Source organism: Callorhinus ursinus, unplaced genomic scaffold, assembly GCF_003265705.2.
Source record: "Callorhinus ursinus isolate GAN/ISIS: 27379988/994484 unplaced genomic scaffold, GSC_fseal_2.0 scaffold5, whole genome shotgun sequence".
Classification (NCBI taxonomy): domain Eukaryota; kingdom Metazoa; phylum Chordata; class Mammalia; order Carnivora; family Otariidae; genus Callorhinus; species Callorhinus ursinus.
In genome coordinates, this window is record NW_027397067.1 from 22,990,949 (window position 1) to 23,007,344 (window position 16,396).

General features: G+C 39.1%; 1 pseudogene; it reads right to left on the reverse strand.

Moving 5' to 3' along the window:
• Nucleotides 1–7,347: 7,347 nt before the first annotated feature.
• LOC112823615 (copine-1 pseudogene) lies at nt 7,348–9,040 on the reverse strand (annotated as a pseudogene).
• Nucleotides 9,041–16,396: the final 7,356 nt, after the last annotated feature.

A 16,396-nucleotide genomic window follows, 5' to 3' on the forward strand; every position in this document is an offset into this window, starting at 1 on the left:
ACTGAGTTAACATGGGTAGAACACAAGTTACTAAGGGTACTGAAGACCAGATATTTTTATACTTTTGAAATAAATTGTTTTTAAAAATCTGTCAGGCTAGAAGCTTCTGAATTTAGTGTGTGATGTGACCAATGAATCCCATAATTATGTGTCCACTGCTGTACCTCTTTTGCTATCAGAGTTAGAGGCAATGATATATGGAGTTGTATGCCAGTATTCGGATACTCCATAAGTCTTATATGGTGGAGGCTGAGATCTGCATAGAGAAAAGAAAATATATACTTGGAATATGAATCAATTCCAATAGGGAAAAATTGCTGACCTTTTCAGGATAGAAGGGATATTTTTAGGGTAATCAACTTGTCACCAAGTAGCCGATAGTAACGTACTGGAGGCTTAAAGTCAGTCTTTGTGGATCATGAGTTGAACACTCAGCAGCAGTAATAGATATATCAGCCTTGGTGAGAGAGCCATGGTGGCAGACTCATGTATCACTTCCACTCTGCCATAGCTACTCTACACATGAACACACTGCATAGCACTGAGGTAGCCAAGGACAGACTGACCGTCATTTACTGGACTAATTATTCAATTCACCTGTATGCTAGTCTCTTCTGTAGTGGATGCTCCCCAGTGGATGTTAACATGTGATACTAAGACTCTTACACTCTGTGCCAACTTCCATTGGTCTGTCAACATGCACCCTCCATGACCTCCTTATGCCCAGTCTTCCAATCTTACTCCTCTGGGTCCTAACCAACCATCAAAGACATTCACCCCCACCCATAAATTCAAGTAAATCCTTACCTCAGGCACTTTTATTTCAACACAAAGTGGATGACCAAATGGTCATTGGGAAGATTTCTACTCACCATTATCTTTAGAAGTACCCTTAAATGAGACTGTATGGCAATGGTAATCCATTTCCAGTTCACCAACATACTAAGCCATGAATCAAGCTCATTATTTTCTCTTCCATCAGTTAGTCATAGGCAATCCCCCATGAGGCCAGAGACATGAGCTAAGGGAGAGGCCCTGGTGCAAAAATAATGAGCCTGAGAACTCCTTGGGCTTGAACTCAGATATATCACCTTTACTGCACAGTGGATTAAAACTGAGCCTTAAGTCTTGATGGGTCTGCAGCACTCACCTCATGATGGCCAGCCTGGTCTGCATAGTTAAAGGATGTCCCATGGTACAGACATTCAATCTCTACCAGGGTACATAATAATATTGAGAGCCAGGTTTTCAAATGGTATACAGTTCTCTGCTGCAGATGGCATGACCTTGCTCTAGAACCCAGGAATCTGTGCTGTGACATTCCTATTGTGACTTGCCAGAGACTCCATGTGGCATTTTTATCTTCCAACAGATCCTTCTAGCATGATAGGATCTGCCATATCCATAGGGCCTGATTGGCAAGTACAGGTGTGATTTCAGGTGAATCCCAAGGCTCAACCTGAACATGTAGAGAAGTCTGGAGTATAAATAACAACATAGAGTCTCTTGTGTTTTCAGGAAGTAAGCTGGTCTTTCATATTTCTATATCAGTCATTGGGTTGCTCCAACTTAGGGGAAGAATAGGGAAATTCTTGAGCACCTCCACCTTTCAGTTGTCTATGTGAAGCAACTGGAGTAGTCTAATAGTGGTTCTTGAAGAAAGATGCAGGAACAATCTAATAGGAGTGAGCACACTGAAGTAAAGGGAAGGTAAAGAGGCTCTGCGTGGGGGCTGGGGATCTGAGCAGAGTACCAGCATCGTCCATTATAGCAGGCCCATCCATAGAATTGCGGGAGGCATGATAGATGGGGCCCAAAGGTCTGGTAAATGTCAAATGCCACAGCAAATCCTCCAACCAAAACCAATCCTTGATACCAATAAAAACATGTATTAAACCCAAAATCCTACATAGCAAGTTCTATATTTTTGTATAGGATGTATATAGATGCATATAATATTTGTCAATCCCCTAGTTCTTACACTTTTCCTCTTTTGACTTGTTCATAAAGGAATTTTCTATGTTCTAAATCTGTTCCCCTTATGCCTTGGAGTTACTTTTCTTTATTCTAATTTAACAGATCACATTTGGTACTACTACTATTATTATTGAAAGTCTTTAGGCCTCGTGGTATTCCATTTCCTAGGATTAAACCTAATATTTTGGAGTGAAGTTGAATTTACTGATGGTGTTTTCGCCAAAAGAACTTGATTATGGTTGATGTTGCAAGGAATTCTCAGTGATTACCCAATACGGCTCTGATTTTAGAATGCTGATGGGTATTCCAGTGATATACTAGGAAACTATTTGTGATGATGACAATCCTGAAAGAGAAGGAACATGTGAGCATAATGTCATTACAGAGGGATGGTTACTTTTGTAAAAATAGGACAAAGCAACTTGTTAAGTATGATAAACCCAAACAGATAAAAATGAATACACTCTTGGTGATAGCTATTTTACAAGGAAAGAATTCTCTATTTTCATATAAACTTGAAGAAGATTATATAATGTTTAGGGTCATATACTCAGAAAAGGTATGATAAATATTATGACATTTTAAAAGTATAGTTTAGTCATTGGGCTAATCTCAAGTGAAAAATGAAGTGATTTGTTCTATTTGACCCAAGAGATCGCAAAACCTAATTATTCCATTGCATAATTTCCATGTCTGTTTTTGTAAGAAGCTAATTCTCTGAGGATGCTATTAGTAACTCACTTCTGCACTGTTTGTCCCACACTGGAAATAATGCAGGTGTTATAAATGTCAGTGTGTTTCCAAAGTATAAACCTCCATTAATCTTTTATATTTATGGCTTATCAGGAAATAATGTCCTAGGTGGTAATAGGATATTATCAGGATAAGGTAAATAGGATACTGAGGGTTTTTTAGGAACAATGTATACTTTCATGCCTCTGTGCCTTAGTGTGTACTATTCCCTTGGCCCAGGTTCCTCTTTATCTCTCTCTGCTATTGAATTTCTGCTTGTATTCAAGGCCCAGATCAAATATCAGCTCTCTGAAGCCTTCTCTGTATGTACTCCCAGGTAAAAAGCACTCTCTTCCTCCCCTTTGCTTATGCAAATATTTTAATACTTAACAGGCTCTGACCATGTGCCTCTCTCTAGTTCTGTGCCTGCTTCTCATCTGTCTACTCTATTACATTTCAAACTCTTAAAAATGAACCCTTCTCATCTGTGCTTCCTCGATACTTGATACTGAGTGGCACACAGTAGCCATTCAGTGAATGCCTATACCACACGTTGTTATTTTTCTGAAGGGTCACTTTGCTCCACCCATGCCTTTGTCAGTACCTGTCAATATGGATACCTCTTTGCAAATGTTTGTAGAATCGAATAGAATCCATTTACATGTAAGACAAATATTTGATGATTATTTTAATTTTCTTAACACTCTCCAAATGGCACTAATAATAGTAGATCGATGCTTATTTCTGTTGCTATAGGCAGTCCATAATGGCACTTAGGAATGATTAATTGGCTTCAACTTTCTTCAATAAAAGCTTATAAACTGAAACCACTAGACATGTGTACTGGAACTGGACAATTAAGTAAATGGATGGTAGAAGATGGGAGCCCGGTTTCTCACTGTTGGAGTGGGACATTACAGACAAGCAAGGGGAGAAGGCTAGAATGATCCATGTGATAATAGATTAGACCTAGAGACATCAGTGTGAACTAATATGTAGCTTGATATAGAGATGGGTACACACACACACACACACACACACACACACACACGCAAACAGGGGTTTGTTTGCACATATGTATTTCCTGGCTTTGTCAACTGAGAGGTCCTAGAAGTAAAACACCCCAGTAGCAACAAGCACACCTATTGCCCCGATTTTGATTTCTAATACCCTTCTCCAAAATAGCAACCAGGCATCCTTGGAGAAATGGCTAATTATAGAACTAGAGCAGGAAATATAAGATGAGCCCAGAGCATCTTACAGTGCCAGAAAGTAAGAAGTGCTCAAAAAAACAACAATGATGGGAATATGTCAAAGAGGCACAGAAGTCAATTAAAATAGCTCCCTATAGTCAAAGTAGCAATCATTTGAGCAACAGAATAAATTGGCATTGGATTATAACCCAAAGTATAAAATAAAATCTCTAAGTCCATACCAATATAAATAAATGATGGATAAATAAATAAATAGGCAGAAAAAACAAACTTTCTCTGTAGAAGAATTCCAGTGATTTATGTTACTCCATTCTCAAGAGGGAGGAACATCGTTCCTTGATCTTTAAGTGTGAGCTGTTCAGTGACTGACTTCCCAAAAGTACGGTATGGAAAGGTGAGAAACTAGTGGAGACAGCTGCCAAACAGTACTTCAGGCAAGTGGTCAAGAGTAACATCAACAGCACTAAGTCAGGTGGGTATTATGTTGTGATGAGAATGGCACTCTACCTCTGTGTGTCTCCTTTGATCTTTTTTGGGATCTTCTTTCCCAAAACCCATAGCCCAAATTTAATCATGAAAAAAATGCCAGAAAATCCCCAAACAGATACCTTCTACAAAATACCTGACCAGGATGCCTCAAACTTTCAAGATCATCAAAAATAAGGGAAGTCTGAGAAAGTGTCCTAGCCTAGAGGAACGTAAGAGAATGTGACAGCTAAAAGGAATATGGCATCCTGAATGGAATCCTGGAACAGAAAAGGAACATTAGGTGAAACCTAAGGGAATCTGAATGAACTTTTGACTTCAATTAATTTTTTTAAAAACCTATAAGTACATAATGTAAACTTGTAATACCAGAATGCAGGGTAGGAGCTGGCATGTAGTGGACATTTAATGTGTATTAGATAAAGGGGTGTGGGAATGATTGGCCCTCCCTTACATTTATGCTCCTCATCCAAACACATATTAGGCCCATAATTATATAAACATAAATACTTTTATCCATAAATGTCTGTATATAGAATAAATACTAGTAAGTAAAAGTAGATAAGCAATTGTATCCATTTCTGGCGTATTAGTTTGACCTTATTTTCAGATCCTGAGCCCTTTATTTTTATTCTCCCTCTCTCATTTAATAGAACATAAGAATTTCTGCAGCCCAAGTGATGACCCAGTGTTGGCCTGTTGGCTTCTGCATTTCTGTAAAGCTCAGAGATAAAGATGTAGAGAAAACACTAAGCCACTCTTTTGAGAAAACAACTGCCAAGTGTAGCTGCTGATTGCTTCTCTTAACATCCCAGTGGCAAATGGCCAAACGTTCATTCACATCTTTCATGGGGATGCTGGACCCACCACTTTTCACAATCCCTGACCACTGGCAGCTAATTCTATGTGTACTGAGGGATACAGATGGATGAACGAGCAAGTCAAGGCACGGTAAGAAACTGCACCCGAAATCAAGGAAAACGTAAGCAAAGAGGTCTGGTTCAGCTGGACTTGAAGGATGAGGAGGTGTTCAATCAGGAAGAACGACCATACTAAAGGTTGAGAAGAGAGGGACACTTAGAAAAACAATTCATTCTGTGCTTCTACATAAGGACAGGGGGGAGAAGCCTAAGAATAGAATTACCCTGCTAAGGAAAAATCGAGGCAAAATGGCAAAATTGGTGAGGGTTGGTTTTGGTGCTTCCTGCTCTTAGGTGAGGTGAAGAGTGTTTAGGATCAGGTTTAAGACAACCTGAGTTTATAGCCCAGCTCTACTGTTTATGACTGAGTGAGCTACAGAAGTTCTCTGTGCTCCAATTTCTCATATGTCAGATGGGATAATAACAGTGTCTACCTCACCTGGTGAGAGAATCAGTGAGATACCATATACAGCAAACACTTGAGTAGAGTGGGGCACCTGAGCGTTCAAGACAAGTTGTTTTTATGTTAGTGCTGTTTTTGATGATAACACAGGACAGTCCTGAGGTGGCATGGTCTCCCTTGGAGCATATGTCTGCATTTTGGGACCTGCCATCACACCATCAGTGGGACCTACCTTTGGCCGCATAGAGGCTATCTTTTAGGCTTTACCCCAGCATTGAAAATGAATAATCTTTGTCATAAAATCCTATCCTCCCTGAGTGAAGATGATATCTCTATCGTAAAATAAGTTCCTACATGTTTTCAAACTAGACAATACGTACATTATATCATAGTGTTATATATGAATTTCTAAAGTTGATGGATGGGAAATGCTAGAGTCTCCACAACCCTGAAGGAGTACATTATTGTGAATAACTGCATCTTCCAGAGAGCTTAGGGAGCAGTACTTCAAGATTCAAAACTTCTAAAATTGTATCAATTTCAAAGGAATATTATTCTGTAAGAAATAGCCCTATTTTATCAAGAGTACTTTTTTATTTACCCTTTGAGTTATAACTCTAATAAACTGTTCCCTGTAATATTTTAAACTCTAAGGGGAAACTCATTTTGGCCCTATTGCAGACTAACAAAGAAAATTTCATTATTATAAATTCATAGAAATAAAGGATGAAATATAACCAAATTTGAAAAAATACACGACTGAGCTAGAAAAAAAGAGAAGGAATGTTCCTGGTGCTAGCTAGAGTTGCAGCAACCCAAGGGATGTAGAATCAGAAATAGAGGGAGGGTCTAGGAACTGGGGTTTTAATCGACATGCCAGGACAGAACGTGTTACTTTGGGGCTCCATCCGTTCACGGTGTTTACCTACAACTGAGACACCTGCATGTAACTGAGCTCTGGAAAGGCTGCCCCCCCAACAACAAAAAAAGAATTTGGAAAACTTGTTCCGCCAGGGAAGTGATAAAAAGCTGTGGGTGAAGGAAATAAAAGTCTGAGCCATGTACCAGTAAATCTTACCAAATGCATAGTAAGGGAACCATCACAATAAGAAGTTAATGTCAAAAACTAGACCGGATGTGGGCAAACACATGGGACACCAGGCAGAAGCAAATGCACAACTTCTCTACATCATGCTTCAGCCCAGAGGACATGTGGTTCTCAAAAAAAAAAAAAAAAAAAATCCCCGTTGAAGATATAAACTCACCTTCCAAAATTACATGATGTACAAGGAAATCATTCGCCTTATGCAAAAGTCAATGGACAGGAGAAAGAGCCAGATTAGACTTTCAGAACGTTCACAAAAGTAGTTGTATCTAGAATGTTAAACATGTTTTTAAAATGGAAACATAGGCAAAAACAGGATATTCTGAGAAAAGAAAACGTATCTTCTTTTTTTTTTTGGGTCTTCGCTGATCTTTATTAAATGAAGGATACCGGGGCAAGCAGGAGGGATCAAGAGCCACAGCAGGAGCAAATATAAAAGTATAAAATGTAAAGTGCAGCACTGGGCAATGTGTGCAGGGTTGAGCCATGCCCCACAGGGACCTTGGGGACACCAGACAGAGGATGAGCCAGAGCCCACCCTCTAAGGGAATCTAGGCCTGAGGAGCCTGTGCAGGGCTCTTGGCTGGGGGTGGAAGTGGCTTGAATGGGGCCCAACCTTGGGCCGTGAAGTAGGAGACCAGTTGTGTGGGTACTTCTGCGAGCACAGTCTGTGCCGGTGTCTCCCGAGGGGCATTCTGGAAGCGGCAGTAGGGCATAAACGGCACTACGTCACGGGCAGCTGCCTCCCCGGAGCGTGCACGCAGGGGTCCACCATCAGCATCCAGCTGCTCCATGGCCTCGCAGTCAGCGCCACCCACACCCACGATGATCACTGACATGGGCAGGTAGGAGGCACGCACCACAGCCTCACCTGTAGCCTCCACATCTGTCACAGCACCGTCAGTCAGCAGCAACAGCACCAAGCATTTCGAGGCAGTCCTCTGATGTACAGTCTGGGTTGCCAACCTGGCCACATGGTTGATGACGGGTGCAAAGTTGGTGGGGCCATAGAGGCGAACTTGGGGCAGGGCTTGGCAGTAAGCATCCACAATGCCCTGGATGCCTGGGCAGTAGGGGTTGCTGGGGTTGAAGTTCAAGGCAAATTCACGGGAGACCTGCCAACTGGGGGGGGTACATGGGCCCCAAATCCAAATGCTGGGAATAGATTGTCCGAGTCATAGTCCTGCATCACACTGCCCCACTGTCAACTGTCAGGTACTTGTTGACCCCTGTTGGGCTTGAGGTAGCGCAGGGAGTCTGGGGAGGAAGGCTCTCCATTGGAGCCCATGAAGTCAATGCCTACAGTGAAGTTGATTTGACAGCCTCCCATCCCATAGTCCAGGAATGAATACTGTGTTTCCACCTGGCAAATCTTGACACAAACAGTCCCAGAGTTCTTGTAGCTTTTCTTTTTCTGCTGTTTCTCAGGGTGGATACATTCAAACTCAGCGGGGACTGCTTGCAGCTGGGCCAAACTGGTGTAGAAGGTACCAATGAGATCATGTGAACCATCACTATCATAGTCTGAGCATCGCACCTGGATGGGTGTGTTGGGGTCTCCCCCACAGAAATGCTGAAGGGGGACAGAGAAGCGCTTCCATGTAGGGTTCAAGTTGTTCTTGATTACCTCAGATCTGTATGCCAGGTGCCATTTCCCATCACCCTGACGGAAGAACTCCAAGAATGGGTCCGATTTCCCCAAGAAGTCCTTCTTATCTAGTTTTCTGGCCTCCACCTCCATGGTCACTATACGATTATGCTTCATCTCTTGAGTGGATACCGTGATAGTCCCCCACCCAGCAGGTTTTCCAGGCTTCAGCATCAAGGGTAGAGTTATTATCTGGCTGGACACAATCTGTCCTAGGGAACACTCAGCCCCTCCTTAGGAAGTCATCATCCCCCAGCTCAGGTGTCTTGTTGTCTATGTCACAAATGCCAAATCGGAGCTTCTGGACTGTTTCAAAGTGGTACTCAGGCTGCAGTCTTGGAGAACTCGGGGCTCGAGCAGTTCCGCACTCGCTCAGTTCGGCCAAGCTCAGCCCAGCTGCCCCCTCCCACATCCTGTAAAAGGACGCAGAGTGGGTCGGACTTGGAGCCGATGTCCTTGTCAATGAGGTGGTCACAGGAAATGGAGAGTTGAACCAAGGTCACGCAGTGGGTCATCTCTTTGGCTGCTTCACAAAATGGACGACAGCCAGCTCAGCAGCTCTGAGTTCCAGAAGGGGGTAATGGTAAAACATACTTTCTTAAATAAAAAAGAATATCTAGAAATAAAAATTTCAAATATTTGATATTAAAAACTTTGTGAATAAATCAGCAATCTGATTTATTTTTTAATATCAAATAGTTGATATTTTAGTTTTTAGTATTTAACATATTAGATATTTAGTATTTAGTTTTTAATATCAAATAGTTGAGATTTTAGAGAGACTAGTAGAAGAGAGAATATGTTTCTAAGGAAATTCATTGTAGTGCAGCACAGTGAGAAAAACAGATAAAAATATGACAGTTGTTAAAAGACAAGGAGTAAAGAATCAAGAAGGAGAATGTATAACAAACAGGAACATTAAGAGAGATGATAAATGATAAATATTCATTAAATAAGACAGAAATCCTTAGATTAAAGAAAAAACACCTAGTCTAGTTAGAATGAATAAAAATAAATTTGCACCTGGAAAAAATCTTAGTAAAAGTACGAAACATCAAAAACACCGAGAAGATTGTTAAAAATCACCCAGAAATAAAAGCTAGATTATCAGCAAAGGAACATTTGTGCTGATGGCTATTTTCTCAAACACAATAATAGAGGACAAAAACCAAGGGTAAAGTCTACTCCTGAGAGAAAATAGCTGTGATCCTCCAATTTTAAAAGTATCTAAACTACCGTTTAAGAATTAGATTAAAAACTACATTTTTAGGCAAATATTTTAAAAAATACTAACAGATGGACTTCAGGAATAAGTAAAGTGACAGGGAAGGTGTAGGATAGAATGTGTGGAGAAGGGAGGAACAAAGGCATCAGAAAACATCTGGTAAATCCAAACAAACATGCTGTAAAAACAAGAGCAAGGACTGATTTGGAGTGAGAGGGTTTAAAAAGACGGTGGAACCGAAATATTTCCCGGTCGTGATATGGACCATGGGAAGAGCTGTAATTTGATTACAAGTGTTGTAAAATGCTTCTATAGTTCAAGCGGAAGCCAGACCTTTCGATTATTATTAGCTCTTTAGATTCAAGAATGCATGTCAAAAATTTAAGAATAATTAAATAAATAAAAGAATCTGTAACTCTCAACCAGTTGACAGGCAAAATGGTGAGGAATAAAGAAAACTTGATCAGTCCAATAGAAATGCTCTGTGATCCTACAATTCTGCCTCTTGCTACGTAACGCAGAGAGACTCTGGCACATGCGCAAAATAAGATGTAGACAATGTATTCGTTGCATCATTCATCTCCATCAAGAGCAGAATAAGTAAACTGTGGTAAGCTTATCCAATAGAATGTTATAGGCAATTAAAATGAATTAGCTACAGCAACATGGCTCAAGCTGAAAAGGAATGTTGAGTATAAAAAAGTAACAGGTAAATAGGTAAAAATGATGCATTTATGTAAACTTAAATACACCAAAAGAGATCTGGGATGTTTATGAAAGCATATATGCACAGGTAAACTATAAAATCATGCACAGGAGGGATTTATCCCCATTTTAAGATAGTGGTTATCTCTGGGGAGAGTGGGAGGAGGAGTGGGAACAGGGAGGTGGGTAAATGGCTTTAGCTCTATCTATGACACTTAAATCCTTTTGTAAAAAGAGAGCTGCAGGAAATATGTCAAAATATTGACATTTGATAAATCTAAGTGATGGAAAGACAGGTATCAGTTCTATTTTCTGTACTTTTCCATATGTTAAACTTATTAATTTTAAAATATTAAAAAACAATTCAAATAATTTATAAGTATACAAATCAATCTTCTGTCCCTCTCTTCTGGCAATTTTATCTTTCCATATTTCCTTTTGCTTGTGCAAGAATACATATTATTCTGGAACTTTTTTTGACTCAGTATATTGTAGAGAATTTCTTTTTTTAAAGATTTTATTTATTTATTTATTTGAGAGGGAGAGAGAGAACATGAGCAGGGCAGGATGGGGGCAGAGGGAGAGAGAGAGAGAAGCAGACTCCCCACTGAGCAGGGAGTGCCCCAGCAGGGCTGATCCCAGGACTCTGGGATCATGACCTGAGCCAAAGGCAGTTGCTTAACTGACTAAGCCACCCAGACACGCTTAGATAATTTCTTCCAGTCAATGCACATGGATTTACTTCATTCTTTGTATTTTTCCACAGCATGGATGTTATCATAATTTTACCCCCCACTGATTACCATATTAATTAGATTTCCAGGAATGTTTTCATTTGTTGGTTTGCTTGTTGTTTATTTGGGGAGAAATTGCTACTAAAACAATTTCTTATAAGTTGCTGCCCTCTTATTTTTGCCGGATATATTCCCAGAAGTGAGACTTTGGGGTCAAAGAATATATACATTTTCCTTTTTCATAATTATTATGAAATTGCTTGCAATGATAACTGTAATATTTTAGAGTCCCAACAATTGTGTTTGAGAATGACGGTTTCATGTATCCTGGCCAGCCCAGAAACTATCAATCTTTTCCATCTTTGGCATTCTAAATTATTGGTTTTTGTTTTGTTTTGTTTTGTTTTGTTTTTGCATTTCCCTAACAACTTATAAATTTGAACATCTTTTGTATGTTCACAGGACATTTGTGTTTTCTCCTTTGAGAATTGCCTATTAATATCCTTTGCTCTTATTAAAAATGACTTCATAATTTCTATATAACTCACTCATTTGCCCAGTAAACATTTATAGAGCTGTAGTGAGGGTCTGGGACTAAGCACAAATGGCAATTAAGATACAGATTGGGGGCACCTGGGTGGCTCAGTTAGTTAAGCCTCAGACTCTTGGTTTAGGGTCAGGTCACGATCTCAGTGTCCTGGGATCGAGCCCCATGTCAAGCCCTACATCAGGCTCCATGCTCAGTGGGGAGTCTACTTGAGGGTTCTTTCTCTCCCTCTCTCTCTCTCTGCCCCTCCCCCGTTCATGCTCTCCCTTTCTCAAATAAATTAATCTTAAAAAAAAAGATACAGACTTTTTCTTCAAGGAGCATCCCATCTAGTACAGAGATTTAGTGATAAAGTGCTACAAACACTGCAAGAAATGTCTGTCTAAACAGATTGCAATGAGCCACCTTTGGAGACCCAAGAAGGATAGAAAACCTTAATCCAGCATGTTGACGCTTCTACTATTGGGTCTTGGATTGAGTAGGTATTGGCCAGGCATTTCCCAAAGCTTGGGATCTGTGCAAAAGAAAGGCAGTGCAAGTAGAAGAAACTGTATAAATCATGTGGATATGAACCGTGTAGAATAGTGCTCAGGAGTCATACCACTGAGATAGGAAATCAGGAGGAATTGTAGCTTCCTTAAGAGAATGAGGAAGAGAAAGTTGAAGTGCCTATAAAATATCCAGCTGGAGACATCCAGTGCATAGTTGAGTAAGTATGTCTGGAGTGCAGAAGAATGGTCTGTTAGAAATCCATTCTTGAGAGTCATCTACATATAGGTAGCAGTTTGTCATTCGTTATAGCAATTTTGAAGCTCCCCCAGCTCTCTGGGGTTTCTGGTTATGTGGGGCAGTTTGTTAGCAAACTAAATGGCTTTCAACTGTTCTTTTTTTTAAAGCTTTTGTCCTTACTTTATTGTATATATTTTTTTAATGTCTCTGCCCTTGCTTTAAGACTCATTCTTAAGGCTGTGAAGTACCTCCTATTATATTCCCTTTTCTGCCAACTTACTAAAAAGCGCTGTACATAGAGATTGGCTACTCCTCCCCCAAATTTGGGATTATGTATATATACTGATATCAGTATCTATTAATAAATCCAACAGGAGGGGTATGAGGAGCTGTCTTGGTAAAATCCTGAGATGTGGAAGTGTTTTTTTTTAAGTTTTTACTTAAATTCCAGTTAGTTACCATACAGTGTTATATTAGTTTCAGGTGTACAACATAGTGATTCAACACTTCCATACATCACCCAGTGCTCATCACACGTGCACTCCCCCCCTTTTTTTTAAACAAGGGAGATTTTGTTTATTAATCAGCTTACAAAAAGTATAGTCTGGTCATCCTAGTTCTTCTTTCCTCTATTTGTCTTTTTTTAATTTAATTTTATTATGTTATGTCAGTCACCATACAATACATCATTAGTTTTTTATGTGGTGATCCACGGTTCGTTGTTTTCGTATAACACCCAGTGCTCCATGCAGTACGTGGAAAAATGAAGGGGGGGGGAGTTGGAAGGAGAGATGGACCATGAGAGACTATGGACTCTGAGACATGTGCCCTCCTTAATCCCCATCACCTGGGGGATTTAACCCATCCCCCCACCCACCTCCCTTCTGGTAACCACCAGTTTGTTCTCTATAGTTAAGAGTCTGTTTCTTCATTTGCCTCTCTCTCTTTTTTGCCCCCTTTGCTCATTTTTTGTTTGTTTATTTTGTTTCTTACAGTCCACATATGAGTGCAATCATATGGTATTTGTCTTTCTCTGACTGACTTATTTCACCTAGCATAATGCTCTCTAGCTCTATCCATGTTGTTGCAAATGGTAAGATTTCATCCCTTTTTATGGTTGGTATATATATATGCCACATCTTTATCATCAGTCAATGGACATTTGATCTGATTCCATAATTTGACTACTGTAGATAATGCTGCTATAAACATTGGGGTGCATATATCCCTTTGAGTTAGTATTTTTGCATTCTTTGGGTAAATACCCAGTAATGTGATTGCTGGATCTTAGGGTAGTTCTCTTTTTAACTTTTTGAGGAACCTCTATACTGTTTTCCAGAGTGGCTGCACCAGTTTGCATTCCCACCAACAATGCAAGAGGGTTCCCCTTTCTCCACATCCTCACCAACACCTGTTATTTCTTGTGTTGTTGACTTTAGATATTCTGACAGGTGTGAGGTGATATCTCATTCTGGTTTTGATTTGTATTTCCCTGATGATGAGTGATGTTGAGCATCTTTTCATGTGTCTGTTGGCCATCTGTATGTCTTCCTTGGAAAATTGTCTATTCATGACTTCTGCCCATTTTTAATTCAATTATTCATTTTTGGAGGGTTGAGTATTTTAAGGTCTTTATATATTTTGGATACTAAGGAGGTTATCTCTTTTAAGAAGTTCGTAATTTATATCCTGATTCTTGTGTGTTTTCCAAGATAGGTTAAGGGGTCAGATACTTGAGTTCTGGATCACTGAAACTTTGCTATGTTTATAGACTTAGACAAAATATCAGCATTTTTAATTGTCTTCATTTTACAAATAAGTTATTTAGGAATTGAATTTTTCAAGAAAATCATTTGAGCAAATGATTTACATTTTCATTTCAGACACACTTTAAGATGAATATTTAATAGCTCTACTTCTCTCATTTTAGCTTGAAGATCTTCTTTATCAAGCAGTTTATGATCTAGGACTAACAATGAAATGCAGATGGCATCCTCACTATTTAAAAGATGTCCATCACTGAATCCATAGTAAATTGAGTAATATCTTGTAATCAAATCAGTACCCCAAATTATTCTGATTTATGAATTCTAATCTGATCTCACAATTTGTTTTTATTTGGCATTGCACTTTGTATTTCCCTTTACAGTGTCAAAATAAGATATGCATGTGGTTGCAAAGTCAAATAGACTGAAGAGTCTGCTGCTGCATCTTTCCAATCCACCAGTTTGCTCTTTAGACGCAACCCTTTAAAAATGTTTGTTTCTAGTTCCTTTGTGATGCCTCAACAATCTCTTAACTTGCTCACTAGTGCTCACTGCTCATTAGTGTTTGTGTTTTCATAACAGTTTTAGACAGTGTCTATTAACATCCTACTGATAGATGAAGGTTTATCTCATATATATCTCCTTACTTCACCTTCCCTTTTTCCTTACCTCCCCATCCTTTGTCACTATTTACACTTCTACTGGATGTCTCTGCAATTGTAAACAACTTATTAAATCTCTACTTCCTAGCCCAACAAGTATCTGGCCCACAGCCAGTATCTCTTGTCCTCCACTAGAAAAGGTCAAGACAGCAATACACCACTTTTCTATCCATCTCTTCAACTCCAATCCATCTCCTTATTTCATATCTTTTATGTTATAAAGATGGATAAAACCTTTACATTCTTTCTTGTAATACAGTTAAGTCCCTGATTTGTCTATGGGTTAATTTTTGTAATTGAAAGTTCAATGAACAATTTAAAATTTACAATATTACCAATATGTAAATTTTGTTTCCTGCAGAGCCAAGTTGTGTGATTGGATTATATGTTTTCTACAGATCCGATGTCATGAGTACTGTGCCATTCAAAGGAAACATTCCTATAGTCAGGTTCAAATGGATTCTTCTTTCTCTGTTCCATCACATTATTTACCATATTCCCAATCTTATCAAGACTCTCATTCTATCTAATCAATTAAATCTCCTTCTCTCCCTAAGTCTGGATTGGGAAACCTTGGCCCCTTGCTCACATCTGGACTAGTTACTCTTTATGTCTCAGTAAAACTACGATTTAGGGATTATATACCATTGATCTTCTCGTTTGGCACTTCTATCTCCTAAAGCCTATCTTGTCTTTTTCATGGTTTAGTTGGAACACTTCTTTAGATAACTTTAAAAAATTGCTGAGCATCATAAAAACAGATACACAGACCAATGGGATAGAAGAGAGAGCCCCAAACAAACCCTCGCATACATGGTCAAATGATTTTTAACAAGGGGGTCAAGATCATTCAATGGAAAAAGGATAGTCTTCTTAACCAGTAGTGCTAGGAAAACTGGATATTACATGCTAATAATGAAGTCGGACCCTTATCTTACATCACATGCAAAAATTAACGGATCAAAATGAATCAAAGATCTAAACATAAGAGCTAAAACTATTAAATTCTTAGAAGTAAACATAGAAGGAAAGCTTCATCACTTTGAACTTGGAAAGACACCAGAAACATAGGCAATAAAAATAGACAGAAGTCATCAAAATCAAAAGCTTTAGAATATCAAAGGGCCCTATCTACAGATTGAAAAGGCAACCCGCAGAATGGGAGAAAATATTTACAAATCATCTGATAAGGTATTAATATCCAGAATATATAAAGAACTCCTACAACTCATCAACAAAACAAACCAATTAAAACATAGGCAAAGAAAAAAGCTTTGTCTATAAAACCAAAGAGTTAAAATAAAACCTTACATTTCAAATGGGAAAAAAAATAGGCAAAGAACTTGACTAGGCAGTTCTTCAAAGAAAATACACAAATGCTTGATAAACAGAGGAAAAATGCTCAACATCACTAAGCATTAAGGAAATGAAAATCAAAACCACAATGTGATACTACTTCATACCTTAGGATGGCTATTATAAACAAACAAACCCCAAAATAAAAGGTGTTGGTGAGGATGTGGAGAAATTGGAATGCTGTGTG